The sequence below is a fragment of the Podarcis liolepis genome, assembly GCF_965112155.1.
Source record: "Podarcis liolepis genome assembly, chromosome: 6".
Taxonomy (NCBI): Eukaryota; Metazoa; Chordata; class Lepidosauria; order Squamata; family Lacertidae; genus Podarcis; species Podarcis liolepis.
In genome coordinates, this window is record NC_139559.1 from 9,101,659 (window position 1) to 9,117,740 (window position 16,082).

The 16,082-nt window shown below is 43.3% G+C and overlaps 1 long non-coding RNA gene across 1 annotated transcript in view; it reads left to right on the forward strand.

Annotated features, from left to right (window-relative positions):
* The window catches only part of LOC310708967, a 65,604-nt gene extending 49,857 nt beyond the window's left edge, over positions 1-15,747 (forward strand). The window contains exons 2-3 of the long non-coding RNA XR_014527269.1: positions 12,031-12,162; positions 15,663-15,747. This is a non-coding gene — a long non-coding RNA (uncharacterized lncRNA). The remainder of the gene's footprint in view (positions 1-12,030; positions 12,163-15,662) is intronic.
* Positions 15,748-16,082: the final 335 nt, after the last annotated feature.

The window sequence follows — 16,082 nt, forward strand, 5'->3', positions numbered from 1 at the left end:
TGGGTATGTGAAAAACACACCTAACCATCCATATAGGACATTTTATTTCAGAAAACCATTTTAATGACTTGCAGCGGGGGGGGGGGTATCCTATAAGATGCTGGGGGAAATAAATCTTACTCTGTGTGTGTTTAACTGCTGCTTCCATCTTCTTTTTGTAGTGACCTTTTCGCAACAGTTTGACCCTCATTCTGCTTAAATTTCAAGGAGAGTTATTAAGCAATGGATTTGGCAGCCAGCTCACTCTCACGCCACAGAGGAGGCTGAGGACATGTATCGTGGAACCTCTTAAATATCGGAAAGTCAGGTTTCAGATTCAGAATTGCAGATTTTTTATATATATATAAGATATTTATTGAGATTTTTTAACATATTACAATAAAAATAGAAAAAGAAAAAGAAAAATACAAAATAAAAACAGTTAAAAATACATTAATTTTCCGTTTCTTATTTTCCTTAAGCTTATTTCCCCAGACCTCCTCATACCTCCCTTTTTTGTATCCCACTTAGATTTATTAGTTCAGCAAATCCTTGCCATTAAGCTTTTACCCATTTATAAGCCTTTTTTCATATTCTCTTAAAGCATTACAGCTGGAAACCACTTAATTTCTATCCAACATCATTCTAACATTCATTAATCTTACAATATTTCTGTAAATAATCTTTAAATTTCTTCCAATCTTCTTCCACCGACTCTTCTTCCTGGTCCCGGATTCTGCCAGTCATTTCTGCCAATTCCATATAGTCTATCACCTTCATCTGCCATTCTTCCAAAGTGGAAGATTTTGGTCATGCAGATGTCCTGCTCCAATAGTTCTGCAGAAAAGTGGCTATTGCTAAAATTCCAAAAAAAGAGAATCTGAGGCTGCAGCTTGCCCTCTGATTCAGAAAATAACCACACCATTCTTTTAAGAAACTAAGCAAATTTCTCACTTTAAGAAACTAAGCAAATTGCTCACCCCAGTCTCCCTTTGTATGCCTGGAAAATTGGCAATGTAAGAAAAACGAAGTTCGTTAAGTAAAATGCTGAGAGTTTAACTTTCTCCCCCTTCTGATAACCGCACAAACAGGAGGAATTTGTTGTTGTTGTTGTTGTTTTTAAAAAGTCAATGGACCCACTGACATTAATAGGCATGACAAGAAATATACAAACTATTTGAACGGCAACTGTAATCAACAAATTACGCTAGTATGACTACAAGAAGTTTTGTAAGGAGAAATATATGAAATATTGCAAAGAAGAGAAAGAAGAGAGACATTAGTTATGATATTCAAATGTAATAGTGAAAGTGAGAAATGTAAATTAAGTGAAAAGATTTGAAAATTTTCAGATGTGATTGATTGAAGTAAAAAAAATTGTATAAGATGTAAAAGTATGGTTAATAATTGTTGAAAATGATATGTGCATACACACACACACACACACACACACACACATCATTTTCTATCTATCTATCTATCTATCTATCTATCTATCTATCATCTATCTATAAAAATATCTGGTGGGGAAAGAGCACCCTTGAACATGAAAAAAGAAAGAAATTAATTAATAGGCATGACTAACAGGTTCATTTATTTCAGTGGGTTTATTCAGAGTAGGGCTGGTATCAAATATGCAACTCAATGTCACCCCCTGGCATCCAAACATTGAATTGTTGAGGCGAGGTGAAGCAAGTCATATTGTATTATCTTACTTGGGCTTGTGGTGCAAAACATGTCTGGAGTCTGCTAGGGGTGGAGGAAGGCTCCTACATCTGTGGGAGGAGCATGGTTAGGAAGAGGGGCAAGCTAGGGGAGGAGGGGGATGCAACACAGACAATTTTGTGTATGCCCTCTCCTGGCTCCTCCAACCAGGAATACAGGATTTGCCCTGTCAGCTAGTCCTCAGGTCTGTGGGTGCTGCTGCTGAATGCATGGTAAAGTTGGTCTCCTTCCAGTTATGCTCACCTGGGGTTCTGATGCAACACCAGTCAAGATGTTATGTCTGGAGTTTGGATCCTAGAATAATCGGCAGGGAGGGTTTTAGAATGTAGCATCTGATTGGTCGTTGGAGCCGTCCAATCCGGCTCCAGAAGGGAAGTTTGAACTAGCCTATCAGGTTTGACCTAGGGTGTGAAGAAAGGATATATAGCCTGGGTCTGGGAGCGTCCAGCCAGAGGGGACACACCTGATGACTGACTGTTTTTATCACAACACTGAAACAAACTCCATGAAACCGATGGCTTTTCTCTGAGTATATTTCAGAAGACCTGATGGGATCCTCTCTCACCCACCCCCCGGGCTTGGTGTGAAGGGGCACTGGATTGCCAAGCCAGTGTTTCTTGTGAGCTGCTTTGGCAACCGTGGAAAGCAGCACCTAAACAATAAAACCATTGGGTTGTGTTTGTGGTGGTTTTTTTTGCCACCCATGAATCTCAGGCTGCTCAGTGTCAGTCCATTTAATTCAGGGGGGTGGTGGGATGTGCTTAATGCCATCGCACCCCTGACATCTCTTTTCCTGGGTCATGTGTGGAAGGGTGACAGGGGGAGGCATAGACCTAGCAGCCCCCAGGTCACCTACAGTGTTAATTACATTGCTCCTGTGACATAATAAACACTAAGAACGAATCCAGGATGGATTATTTATGATGCCACCTGAACTCCAAGTAATTATAAGCATGTAATTTAACTCTCCCCCTTTGCCATTTCATATATAATGTAATATTTCAAAACATTCCGGTCTACACCTATCTCTGATTCTATATGCAGCCTAATAAATTGTGATCCTCTTTCACAGGTAATATATCAGCCGGGGTCCCTAAGGGAGGGAGCTGTAGTCTTGTCAAGAAAATCCATAAATTAATTTATATATAAACAGAGACAAGGAAGCTCTTAGCACCGGGGACACCCTGTTTGCAGCCAATGGATGTGCATTTGCCAACATCCAATACATTTTCGCTCTCCTTGTTCTTCAGAGAATGAAGCATTATAGACACGCTATCCGTCTCAGTCCAATAGCTTTCAACAAAACATTTCCCTGTCAGAAATATTAAATCTGCTGAGGTAAGCCGTGGAGGCAAGACGGAGAAGGAGTCAGCAGCTAACTCGTGGTGAAAGGAAGTAAAAGCTGCACATTTTAAGGCTGGCAATTATATATTTTTTAAATTACTTGGTGTGCATTCTTATCACATCTGAATCCCATTTACACTCTACCAAGGAACTAAGGATTGCATACATGATACCCACCCCCATTTTATTGTCACAACAACCCTGCGAGGTAAATTTAGCCAATAGGAAAAGATAAAGGGACCCCTGACCATTAGGTCCAGTCGTGGCCGACTCTGGGGTTGTGGTGCTCATCTCGCTTTATTGGCTGAGGGAGCCGGCGTACAGCTTCCGGGTCATGTGGCCAGCATGACTAAGCTGCTTCTGGTGAACCAGAGCAGTGCACGGAAACCCTGTTTACCTTCCCGCCGGAGGTAAGGTACCTATTTATCTACTTGCACTTTGACGTGCTTTCAAACTGCTAGGTTGCCAGGAGCAGGGACTGAGCAACGGGAGCTCACCCTGTCGCAGTGATTCGAACCACCGACCTAGGCTCTGTGGTTTAACCCACAGCGCCACCCGTGTCCCTTAGCCAATAGGTAGAGACTGCCTAATTTTGCATGACTTGGACGCACAGGGAACCTCCCATCAGTTGCTGCCAGCATGGCCAATGGTCAGGGATTGTGGGAGAGAACCCTGCCTGAAACCCTGGATTGCAGCTGCCAGTCAGAGTAGACAACACTGTGCCAGATGCAACAATGGCCTGACTGCAAGGCAGCTTCCTAAACCCCACTGCGTTTGCCAGTCCCATTTGAGCATTTGGTACGATGACTGAAAGGGAACCATGCTTATGTAAATCTAGCTGTCCTTGTGCAATAGTCTCTCTACATGATCAAAAGCAACTTGGATGACAGGCAAGACTCAGGATGGGAGAGAAATTAGTCTCAGTTCACATTTAACAGTCTTCTTCTTCTTTGGCGATCCCTTGTAGCCAAGTAAGATTGTCTTCCATAAACATGGTTTTAACAATGAGTCTGTAAGTGACTGTGGAGGCCAGTTCTGGATCCACACGTCCTTCCACAGTGGGGACATTGGTTTCTGGGCAGGACTTGTTCATGGTGAGAGTTTTCCAAGCGTGCCTTCCTCTTAGCTCGTTTCTCCCTTGCGTCCTGAGTTTGAGTGTCTTCAAAACCCACGACACCTTTGGTAAAGGCTGTTCTCCAATTAGAGCGCTAACAGGCCAGTGTTTCCCAGTTGTCAGTGTTTATACTACATTTTTTAAAGATTTGCTTTAAGACAGTCTTTAAACCTCTTTTGTTGACTACCAGCATTACGCTTTCCATTTTTAAGTTCGGAATAGAGTAGTTGCTTTGGAAGATCATAATCAGGCATCTGCACAACATGACCAGTCCAACGAAGTTGATGTTGAAGAATCATTGCTTTGACATTAGTGATCTTTGCTTCATCCAGTACACTGGTATTAGTTCGCCTGTCTTCCCAAGTGATGTGTAAAAATTTTCGGAGACACCGTTGATGAAATCTTTTGAGAAGTTGGAGATGGCGTTTATAAGTGGTCTGTGTTTCACAAGCATACAGTAAGCTTGGTAGTACAATAGCTTTGTAAACACACATTCAGAAACAGCATACATGCTGAAACACAGATATCATTCCAAATTCGCGCTTCTCTGAATTTTGCAATGGAGCTTTCCAGTCAAGTAAAGTGTACAGAAATGCATATAACTAAAGTAAAGCATGCAGAAAAATTTCCAGCGACTGGTATTTAGAAGCATTTCTCCCTCCAGCTGTGGAGGTAGAACATAGCCAACTTGGCTAGTGGCTGTCAATAGCCCTCTCCTCCATGAATTTGTTCCATCCTTGTAATGATTAAATGGGCAAAGGATTTTGGACACTCCATTCAGATGGATGATTAGGAAAAATTATGGAAAATAGATTTGAAATCCACGACTTGCTACACACTAAAGGAAATTTTTATTAAAATTATCTATAAATGGTACGTGACCCCCAGCAAATTAGCCAAAATATGTAAAACAAACTCAAACATATGCTGGAGGTGTAAGCAAATGGAGGGAACAATGTACCACATTGGTGGGGTTGTGAAAAAAAGGGGGGTTATTGTCTATGAGGAGTTAAAAAAAAAAGTTTAAACAATCATTTGGGAAAAAGCTGGAAGCCTTTCTTCTAGGCATTTTGACCTCCGATGTACCAAATAATAATAGGAGGTTTTTCTTATATACAACAGCAGCAAGAATGCTAATTGCTAAAAACTGGAAAGGAGAGAAAACCCCTACAAAGGAAGAATGGCAAATTAAATTATGTGAATACCTAGAACTAGCAAAACTTGCAGAGGCAATCAGGAACCAATCAAACCAAAAATTCAAACATAACATGACTGGGATTGTTACAGAGTGTATCTGGGGGGAAAAACATTGTTCCCAAACAAAATCCTTAATTTGCCTTGACTAAGTTTCACAAAGTAGACAACAGATAGATAATGTATATTATGAAAGACAAATGAATTAGAAGAAAAAAGGACACAGTGAAAAAGATAAGGAAGAAGTAAGGAACCGCAAAGACTTATTGTAGCAGTATTATCAGATGTTGAATTATTTTGGTTTCGTGGTGTGTAGTTTATTATGTCTTGAATAACGTATGGATTAACTGTATAAATAATGAAACCCAATAAAGAATATATGGGGGGGGGAGAGAATTTGTCCCATCCTCTTTTTAAGCCATCCAAGTTCATGGCCACCATTGCTTCCTGCAGGTGCGAGATTCATAGTTCACTTACGTGTTGCACAAATAAGCACTTTCTTTAATCTGCGCTGAATATTCAGAGATTGTAAATATGTAAATAATTGTAGTAAATAGAAATGGGGGGGGAGAGCAGCAGGGAAACAGTGAGTGTTTGCATTTTGGAGTTTGACTCATATCTGTCGGGTTAGTCAAATCGGAGGAAGGGGTACAGTGGTATATTGACTGCGCTTGCAGTTGGCACTGGAGATGTTGCGCTGAAACATTCCCAGGTTTCCATGACATCATACAGTAAGCTGTGGAGCCCATCAGTTAATTAAATACTATATCCATGTGTTCGAGTTAATTGATGCTTCCTTTATATGGCACAATGTGCTGCAGCTCAGCAATGTTTCTGTCTCACTGAGCAAACACAGAGAAAGAGGAAGACATACGCTCCCACATTCACAGCAATGGTGTGTTTCTGCCCAGGGCAAAATTTTTGGAGGAACTGCTGTCTCCATAGCTCGAATAAGTGGGATTTCCAACGGAAAAGGTCTCCTCCACTCACTTTGGTAGTATCGTTCCAAAAGCGTTCCTCGGAACATTGAGACTCTTCAGCATCTTTTAGAATTGGGCCATTGACCAATGGTAGGCACATACCTTGCAAATGGCACGTCCCATGTTCAGCCTTCGGCATCTCTTGTTAAAAGGGCCACATAGCAGTCCTGGGCCTTGGCTCACAGAGCAGAGGTGTGGACCCTCAGGCCCAGGGAACAAATATGGCCTTCCATATTTCTCTGTCTGGCTCTCACGCCTCTCCCTGAGCCATCGCCCCTTCAGTCCTCTGCCTACTCATTACGGTGGTCCATAAGATGTCTGCCTAAATATTCACATTGATTCTTAATTGCTTCTTTTATTTCTCAAGTTGTATTTTATTGTATTGCAAATGGTATGAATAAGAAAGAGAGTCTTTCTGCAGTCAGAAGAACGGGAGGGTTGCATACCATAGGGACAGAATCCTATATAATGGGGAAATTGGATGGGGAGGGTGAAAGCTGAACCACAAGATTTCTCTCTGGGTGCAATAAATTGTTCACCATCTTTATTTGCTGTTCCCTCACTCTGCTCAAATACATTGGGAGAGCAAGCTTTGTTCCACATAGCAGAGAGGGCACGCCACAATCAATTTGAGGCACTGTTTTTCTCTTTGTGCGATGTTAAATATTCTTTACCTTTAAAAAGGCCCCTGTCAGCACCACTTGGCACTAAGTCATCCAGCCGAGAGAATGTGTGTGTGCTCACTTGGTCCTCAGAGGTCTCTTTGGCTGCAAAAAGCTTGTGCAACATCAGCGTCTGTGATTGGCTGGCAATACTAAATATCCCCATAGACCATGACCAACTGGAGGGAGCTTTGTTGGACAGGGAAGAGGGTAAACTAGTCCAACTCCCTGCAATGCAGGAATCTCAGCAGCATCCATGGCAGATGGCCATCCAACCTCTGCTTGAAAACCTCCAATGAAGGAGAATCCACAACCTCCCGAGGGAGACCTTTCCACAGTCAAACAGCTCTTAATTTCAGAAAGTTCTCCATTCTTGTAACTTGAATCCATTGGTTTGGGCCTACCCTCCGGAGCAGGAGAAAACAAGTTTCCTCCATCTTCCATGTGACAGCTCTTTAGATATTCAAAGATGGCTATCATATCTCTTCTCAGTCTCCTCTTTGTCAGGGTAAACATACCCAATTCCCTCAACTGTTCCTCATAAGACTTGGCTTCCAGACCCTTGCTCATCTTGGTCACCATCCTCTACACACCTTCCAACTTGTCAATATCCTGCTTAAACTGTAGTGCCCAGAATTGGACACAGGATTCCAGGTGTGGTCATTTGTTGTTGTTGTTTAGTCGTTTAGTCGTGTACGACTCTTTGTGACCCTATGGACCACAGCACGCCAGGCACTCCTGTCTTCCACTGCCTCCCGCAGTTTGGTCAAACTCATGATGGTAGCTTCGAGAACACTGTCCAACCATCTCGTCCTCTTTCGTCCCCTTCTCCTTGTCTTTCCCAACATCAGGGTTTTTTCTAGGGAGTCTTCTCTTCTCATGAGGTGGCCAAAGTATTGGAGTCTCAGCTTCACGATCTGTAGAATGGTATTATTACTTCCCTTGATCCAGATACTATACAGTGGTACCTCGGGTTACATACGCTTCAGGTTACATACGCTTCAGGTTACAATCTCCGCTAACCCAGAAATAGTACCACAGGTTAAGGACTTTGCTTCAGGATGAGAACAGAAATTGTGCTCTGGCGCCGCAGTGGCAGTGGGAGGTCCCATTAGCTAAAGTGGTGCTTCAGGTTAAGAACAGTTTCAGGTTAAGAACGGACCTCCGGAACGATTTAAATACTTAACCCGAGGTACCATTGTATTTCTGTTGATCCTTAACCTCCTAGGAGGAAAGACTAGATTTACATATAACAATAAATACCTCTGACCAAAAGCGGCTTCTACCAGCTCCCTAGTCGATCAGAAGGTTGGCGGTTCAAATCCCTGTGACGGGGTGAGCTCCCGTTGCTCTGTCCCAGCTTCTGCCAACCTAGCAGTTTGAAAACACACCAGTGCAAGCAGATAAATAGGCACTGCTGCGGCGGGAAGGTAAATAGTGTTTCCATGCACTCTGACTTCCATCACGGTGTTCAGTTGCACCAGAAGCGGTTTAGTCATGCTGGCCACATGACCCAGAAAGCTGTCTGTGGACAAATGCCGGCTCCCTCAGCCTGAAAGCAAGATGAGCGCTGCAACATCATAGACGCCTTTGACTGGACTTAACTGTCCAGGGGTCCTTTACCTTTTTTTTAAATCAGTTTCCCAGTGATGGCTGTGCTGTGGGCTATGGTGATCAGGCATCTGCACTCAAACTTTGAGTGGAGAATTTTCCTCCATAGGTGCACTCTTGATTTTTCTGAGTGCTTCTCTCTTTGGGGCACATAAAAATTGTGCAGGTGATATTATCCTCCTAATTCTGGTGGGAGATATTGTTTCTGAAAAGGAAATGTTCAGACTTCCTCAATTCTCCTCCTCAAATTTCCCTTTTTAATTTTAAAAATTTAAATTTAAATTTAAAAATCTACTGTTGAGGTGGAGATGATATACGGTACACACTGAGGTTGGCCCCTTGTCTGGTTAACACAGCCATGCATGTGGTGGCCTGCTGTCCTGGCCATGCCTCCATGCACCACCTTTCATAGAATCATAGAATCATAGAGTTGGAAGAGACCACAAGGGCCATCGAGTCCAACCCCCTGCCAAGCAGGAAACACCATCAGAGTACTCCTGACATATGGTTGTCAAGCCTCTGCATAAAGACCTCCAAAGGAGGAGACTCCACCACACTCCTTGGCAGCAAATTCCACTGTCGAACAGCTCTTACTGTCAGGAAGTTCTTCCTAATGTTTAGGTGGAATCTTCTTTCTTGTAGTTTGGATCCATTGCTCCGTGTCCGCTTCTCTGGAGCAGCAGAAAACAACCTTTCTCCCTCCTCTATGTGACATCCTTTTATATATTTGAACATGGCTATCATATCACCCCTTAACCTCCTCTTCTCCAGGCTAAACATGCCCAGCTCCCTTAGCCGTTCCTCATAAGGCATCGTTTCCAGGCCTTTGACCATTTTGGTTGCCCTCCTCTGGACACGTTCCAGTTTGTCAGTGTCCATCTTGAACTGTGGTGCCCAGAACTGGACACAGTACTCCAGGTGAGGTCTGACCAGAGCAGAATACAGTGGCACTATTACTTCCCTTGATCTAGATGCTATACTCCTATTGATGCAGCCCAGAATTGCACTGGCTTTTTTAGCTGCCGCGTCACACTGTTTCAAGGCAGCAAGGATTATAAAAGTGTTGTTCTTGGTCAAAGAGGGATGCCATAGTAGGAAAGACAAGTAACCATCTTTTTTCCTGCACCCCTCTGTAGTCAGACACCTCTCACCTCGTCACCTCTGCCACCAATCTGCCTTCTTTCTTTTCTAATTACTGAACATGGTTATTGCAATGGGAGGGGACAACAGGGATGAGCAAGATGGTGGAGGGAGGGAAATTCTGCGGCAATTTGCATTTAAACCTGGCGTTCAGCGTTATATCTCCCTGTTCACCCATTGTCTATAAGCATTTTAGCTCTTCCTTCTGCCTCATCTGAATGAATTAAGCATTTTCACTCCACCTCCAGCCTAATTAGAGTCATTTGCTATGTTGACACAAAGGTGGTTATATCTGAGAACATCTCGATTTCCAAATACACAATGGCAATGCTGGAAACCTCTGGTGAAAATGGTAAAGGATGGTTGGTTGAGGGAGTTGACAGTGATATTTTCCTAAGATATCCGTGAGAACTAAGGCAAATTCATAGAGGGTTATGTAATCTGGGGAACCAGGTTCACGTCCCCGCTCCTCCACATGCAGCTGCTGGGTGACCTTACGCTAGTCACACTTCTCTGAAGTCTCTCAGCCCCACTCACCTCACAGAGTGTTTGTTGTGGGGGAGGAAGAGAAAGGAGAATGTTAGCTGCTTTGAGACTCATTAAAGGGAGTGAAAGGCGGGATATCAAATCCAAACTCTTCTTCTCTTCTTATAAAGGATTACTAGCCATGATGGTTGTCCCCTCTCCACGGTCTGAAGCATATAGAATTGTAGAATTGCATAGTTGGAAGGTATCCCAAGGAATCACAGCTAAAGAATCCCTGATAGATGGCCATCCAACCTCTGCTTAAAAACCTTCAAGGAAGGAGAGTCCACCACCTTCTGAGGGAATCCGTCCCACGGTCAAACAGCTCTTGCCACCAGAAAATTCTTACTAATGTTTAGTTGGAATCTCCTTCCTTGTAATTTGAATCCATTGGTTCATGGCCTACCCTCTGGAGCAGAAGAAAACAAGCTTGCTCCATCTTCCACGTGGTAGCCCTTTAGATATTTGAAGATGGCTATCATGTCACCTCTCCATCTCTTCTTCTCCAGGCTAAACATATTCAACTCTCTCAACTGTTCCTTGGTTTCCAGCCCCTTAATCATCTTTGTCGTTCTTCCTCTGCACACATTCTAGATTCAGAATTACCTGATAAGGTAGGGGATAGAACTATCTCTCTTTTTGCCTAGTTAAGTGGTTTGCAAAAAGAAGAAAACTAGAACTGCAAGGAGAGAGAGAGAGAGAGAGAGAGAGAGAGAGAGAGAGAGAGAGAGAGAGATTACATTTGGCCATCAAAACCTGCTCAAAGCTTTTAAAAAGTGTTTGCAATGGAATCCTGCACTTTTTACCCTTCAAATGGTAGGGTTTTAAAAAACATATTATTTGTTGTCTGGAATAGGGGGGATGTATGAAAGAACACAATAAACTGATCTAGCAATGGTATTCCTTTTTGTGTTATGTCTTATCTATTTGTAATCAATACAGCAAAGTACACATTATGTTAGATACATAGTTTGGTGGTACCTGCTTTTTATTTTAAGAAAACCTCTTCTTACTTTTAAAAACTAAAATTGGTTCGTTTGTAGTTTGTATAGCTTGTAGAAGAGTTTAAAGCTTGGAAGCTGGATCTATCAAGTTCTTCTACTACTTCCCATTCTGTCTCATTCACACATTACTAGCATGGCTTAAAAAGAGTAAATGAAGTACACAGGTGCCCCATTGCTATTGAGGGGAAAAACTGTTTCTCCATATTTGTAAGTCTCGTGGCTTTGGATTCTAAGCCTACATGGCTTCTCTGTAACCAGGCCTTTGCCTGTTTAAGCTATCTTCAGTTTCTCCCCCCTTTTTTAAAGAATATATCTTTATTGATTTAAAATACTATCCTACAAATACATTACAAATAGTTACAAGAGAATTTCACACGAAAATGAAAAAGGAATAACAAGAATAAAAATAAAAAACAAAGAAGAATGAACATTAAAATAAAAGAATATCGGTTGTATTATCATATCTTGATCAATAAAGTCTTCTAGAGCAAAAACTTCCAATCATTCTCGTTGCACTTTTTCTAATATCTTGATTTTATCGCACAGTTTATTTTATAGCTTTTTCTGCATATTTTTCTAAGGTATTTTTCCAATTATTTATTATACACAAGTAGCCTTCAATTCTGCCAGGAAAGTTTCATTTTTACAGTGTGATCTTATATACTCCTTTGGATTCTAAGCCTACATGGTTTCTCTGTAACCAGGCCTTTGGCTGTTTAAGCCATCTACGGTTTCAATCTTCTCTTTTCTAGGCTAAACATACATGCCCAGCTCTCTCACATGGAAGCTTGTTCTCTCCTGCTCCAGATGCTAGGACCCGAACCGATAAATTTAAGTTACAAGAAAGGAGATTCCAACTCAACATAAGGAAGAGCTTTCTGAAGGTAAGAGTGGTTTGACGGTGGAATAGACTCCAACGAGAGGTGGTGGACTCTTCTTCCTTGAAGGTTTCTAAGTAGAGGTTGGATGGCCATCTGTCGTGGATGATCTAGTTGAGATTTCTGCATTGTGGAAGTTGGACTAGATGACTGTCCACAAAAGATTTGAAGGATAAAAGGATTTGAGATTCCTGCGTTGCAGTGGGTTGGAGTATCATCACCAACATCATCATTTTACTTGTATGCCGCCTTTCCATAGTTGAAATGTTGCTTAAGGCGGCTTACAACAAGACAAGATTTACATAATAACAAACAAAACAGAAGTCATAAACAATGAATAAAACACATCAAAAAGTACGCAACCAAATGGAAACAATTTCCACGTAAATCATAAGATCTAAAACTAAAGATACAACAATAATATCAATAACAGCAAGAAGCTCGCTCAAACCCCCCATAAACAATACTCCAGGCCCAAGAATTTGTTCAACAGCCTCAGCTTTTGTAGCTGGAGTCAGTCCGCACTCCACTCTCCCAGACCAGATGGGAAAAGGCTAGCAAGGCAGGGTGCGGGTCTTACAGGGCTCACAGGCAAGATGGTCTCATTAGAAACAACACAGATGGAAATTAAAAACAATTTAAAAGAGGAGCCCTCTCTGCTGAGCAACAGCCGCAGTCCTCGTGAAGCCTGTCAGGCCCCGTCCTAGGCCAGGTGGAAAGAGGCAAGAGCAGAGCCCTTCAGGCCCTCAGCAGGACTAGATGACCCCTGGGTTCCTTCCAACTCTAGTAAAGGTAAAGGTAAAGGGACCCCTGACCATTGGGTCCATTCGTGAGCGACTCTGGGGTTGCAGCGCTCATCTCGCTATATTGGCCGAGGGAGCCGGCATACAGCTTCTGGGTCATGTGGCCAGCATGACTAAGCCACTTCTGGCGAACCAGAGCAGTGCACGGAAACATTGTTTACCTTCCTGCCAGAGCAGTACCTATTTATCTACTTGCACTTTGACGTGCTTTCAAACTGCAGGAGCAGGGACCAAGCAATGGGAGCTCACCCTGTCATGGGGATTCAAACTGCCGGCCTTCTGATCAGCAAGTCCTAGGCTCTGTGGTTTAACCCACTGCACCATTCTACCATTCTATAAAAGGGGAATCTCATATTCCTAAAGGACTGAAACAGAGGGTTGTCCACAGTAAAGGAAGACAGATGGTCACCCTATAACATGTGTACTCCCCTCCCCCACAAATCATGTGTATTAATCATTGTGCTAGAAAAAGGAACATCAGATTCAGCCTTGAACAGCTGGACAGGTAACTATGGTATTTCTGAAAAATAGAAATCAGTGAAACGACGGAGCTCACTTTAGAATTCTAAACATACCTTCTGAAGAATCAATGGGACTTTAAAGTGTATTTGAAAGATCCTGGCCACTGAAAGCCACTTTTTAAGAACAATTAAAGGGATTGAATTAAATGTCTGGAAGGAAAGGAATTCGGAATTGAGACTGGATGTGTTTTGCTTGACACCGTTGACCTTAATTCACCTTACTGTCTTGAGGGGTGGGGGAAGGAAATGGCTGCAGCTCAGAAACCGGGCTTAGGACCTGAGCTCTGATTTTTCCCGTATATTTCATTAAATTTTTGCGAGAATTCTCCTGGCTTCAAGCGATAGATTCTGTGCTTGAATATTTCATTGTTGCTTAATGAAATTTGCGCAGGCAAAGAAATTGACTAGCAACTTCTAGCCGAGATAAAATGGAAGCCGGGGAAGCGGGGGAATCTTCCTCTGGTGCAATAGGTTATGTAGGTTTCTTGAACAACGAAATAAAACCAGCAGCCTGTCTACCACTCCCCAGAGTGCCAAGTGACCCCCTTTCCAGCTCTTGGGGGGTGGGTACCACTCGTCTCTAGCATCTGACCCGGATAGTATAGTCAGTTGAAAACCTATTCATCTTTTGAAGCTTGGTAGCTGCTGGACTGCTAGCAGGAGGTATTTATTTATTGGGGGGAGGGATTGAAAGCTGTGTCATTTGGACAAGTCGCCTTCCCAGGAAACAGAATGTTTAGGATTTAAAAAACATGCATTGAAGATAAACCCAACCTTCCGCTACAGGAACACTTGATGCTCATGGAACGCAGAGATTGACAAAGCTAGCAGGTGCTGGGAGGGAATCCCTTGCATGAAGTTGTTAATGCGTCTTAATCCTGACCCTGTGTCACCCCTCCATGCTAATACCGTGGCCTCCTATGGCCAAGCGATTCTGAAACCTACCTCTTTGTTGGCTAGAGGGGCAGGGTTTTTTCTCCACGGACTGCATAGCATTAAGAAGACCCCCCAAGCTCATTCCGCATGCAGCCTAGATATTCTTTCGCTCACAGAGACACTCCCGGTTATGTCAAAAACGGTTCGTGCTTTGCAGTAGACGATGAAGCCATGAAGTGGGAATTTGTCAGCCTGAGGTCTTCCAGATGTGCTGGCTGGGGCTGATGGGACTTGGAGTCCAAAACACCTGGAGAGCACCAGGTTGGCAAAGGCTGCAACAAGCTTTGAGAACGATTGACACCACTCCCTGTAAGAGTAACCACTTGAGCAAATCCAAGCTTTTGTCTGAATTAGGCAGTTTGGGATGAGAAAGCTTGAAAATTGTTGGTTTTTCCTTTTCCTTTTCTGTTTTGCTACTCTGCAATTTAAAACTGTTGTGTTGTGCCTTCCTGTTTCACTAAATAAAAGCAAGCGTACCCCAAGGGCCAATCTTGCACATGTTCCATCCGCCTGGAGCTGTTGTGGATAGCTGAAGCTCGAGCATCTGAAATAATGTGAGGTGATAGGAAACAGACTTGGCTGAGAAACCCAGCGCCCTTCTCATATTTCGCTCCTGGGGGTGCTCGCAGTGGTGCCTACTTTGCACCCCTGTAAAAACGTTGCACAGCCAGTCCTCAGGTCCACTGTTTTTAAAATATCCCAGTGGCAACACAACAAGGATAAGAGAATGTGGTTACTGAACATCAAACATCTTGGGCCCTGCAATCAGCAGGGGAGGTCCTGTTGGTGCAGCGGCGGAGGAAGACACTCGGGCTACTGGGGCAGAGCACCCAGGGGTGGGGTGAGCTGCTCATAGGGGCTGGGTGCACCGTGGGCCTCTGGAGTCTGTGTGCCTCCTCCCACTCAGCCACCCTAGAGCTGGGGGGGAGGCAGCGGGCGAACCGTTTGGGCAGAACGGAGCCTGTGCGTGCCCAAGCCAACCTGTCTCTCCCAGGAGAGACACATGGGTCAGGCACACTGCAGGCCCCGTGGTGAGTGCCACCTGGCATTTTGTCACCCCCCCCTTAGTGGTGAGACCCAGGGCGACCCGCACCCACCGCACCCCCTTCCTCCGCCCCTAAGTTGGTGGTGCCATCCTTGCCTGGCCTGCGCCGACCCATTACAGGGCTTTCTTGGTGGTGGCTCCCTATTTGTGAAAGGACCTCCTTGGTGAGGTGGGCTTGTTTCTCTTATCATTAACTTTCAGGAGGAACTTGGAAACATTCCTGTTCACCCTGGCATCTGCTGGCTGAAAGATACTGTTCCTGGAAACCTTGAAATGTATTAGCTGCAAGGATATGTGACTGACATGCTCTTCAACATTTTAAAAATGTTTCTGGGTTTTAAAATTGCTTTTCAAAATTTCATGGCTGAAATGACTGGCAGAATCCGAGACCAGGGAGAAGAGTCGGTGGAAGAAGATTGGAGGAAATTTAATTTTTTTTTACAGAAACAGTGTAAAATTTTTGAATGTTGATGACGTTGAAATGAATTCAAGGGGTTCTAGCAACAAGGTAAATAGATAAACTAAATTGGATATGAATTTGCTGAACCAACTTTAAAAAAGGGATACAAAAAAGGGAGGCATGAGGAAGTCAGGAAAATAAGTTAACTAAAGATGAGTTTA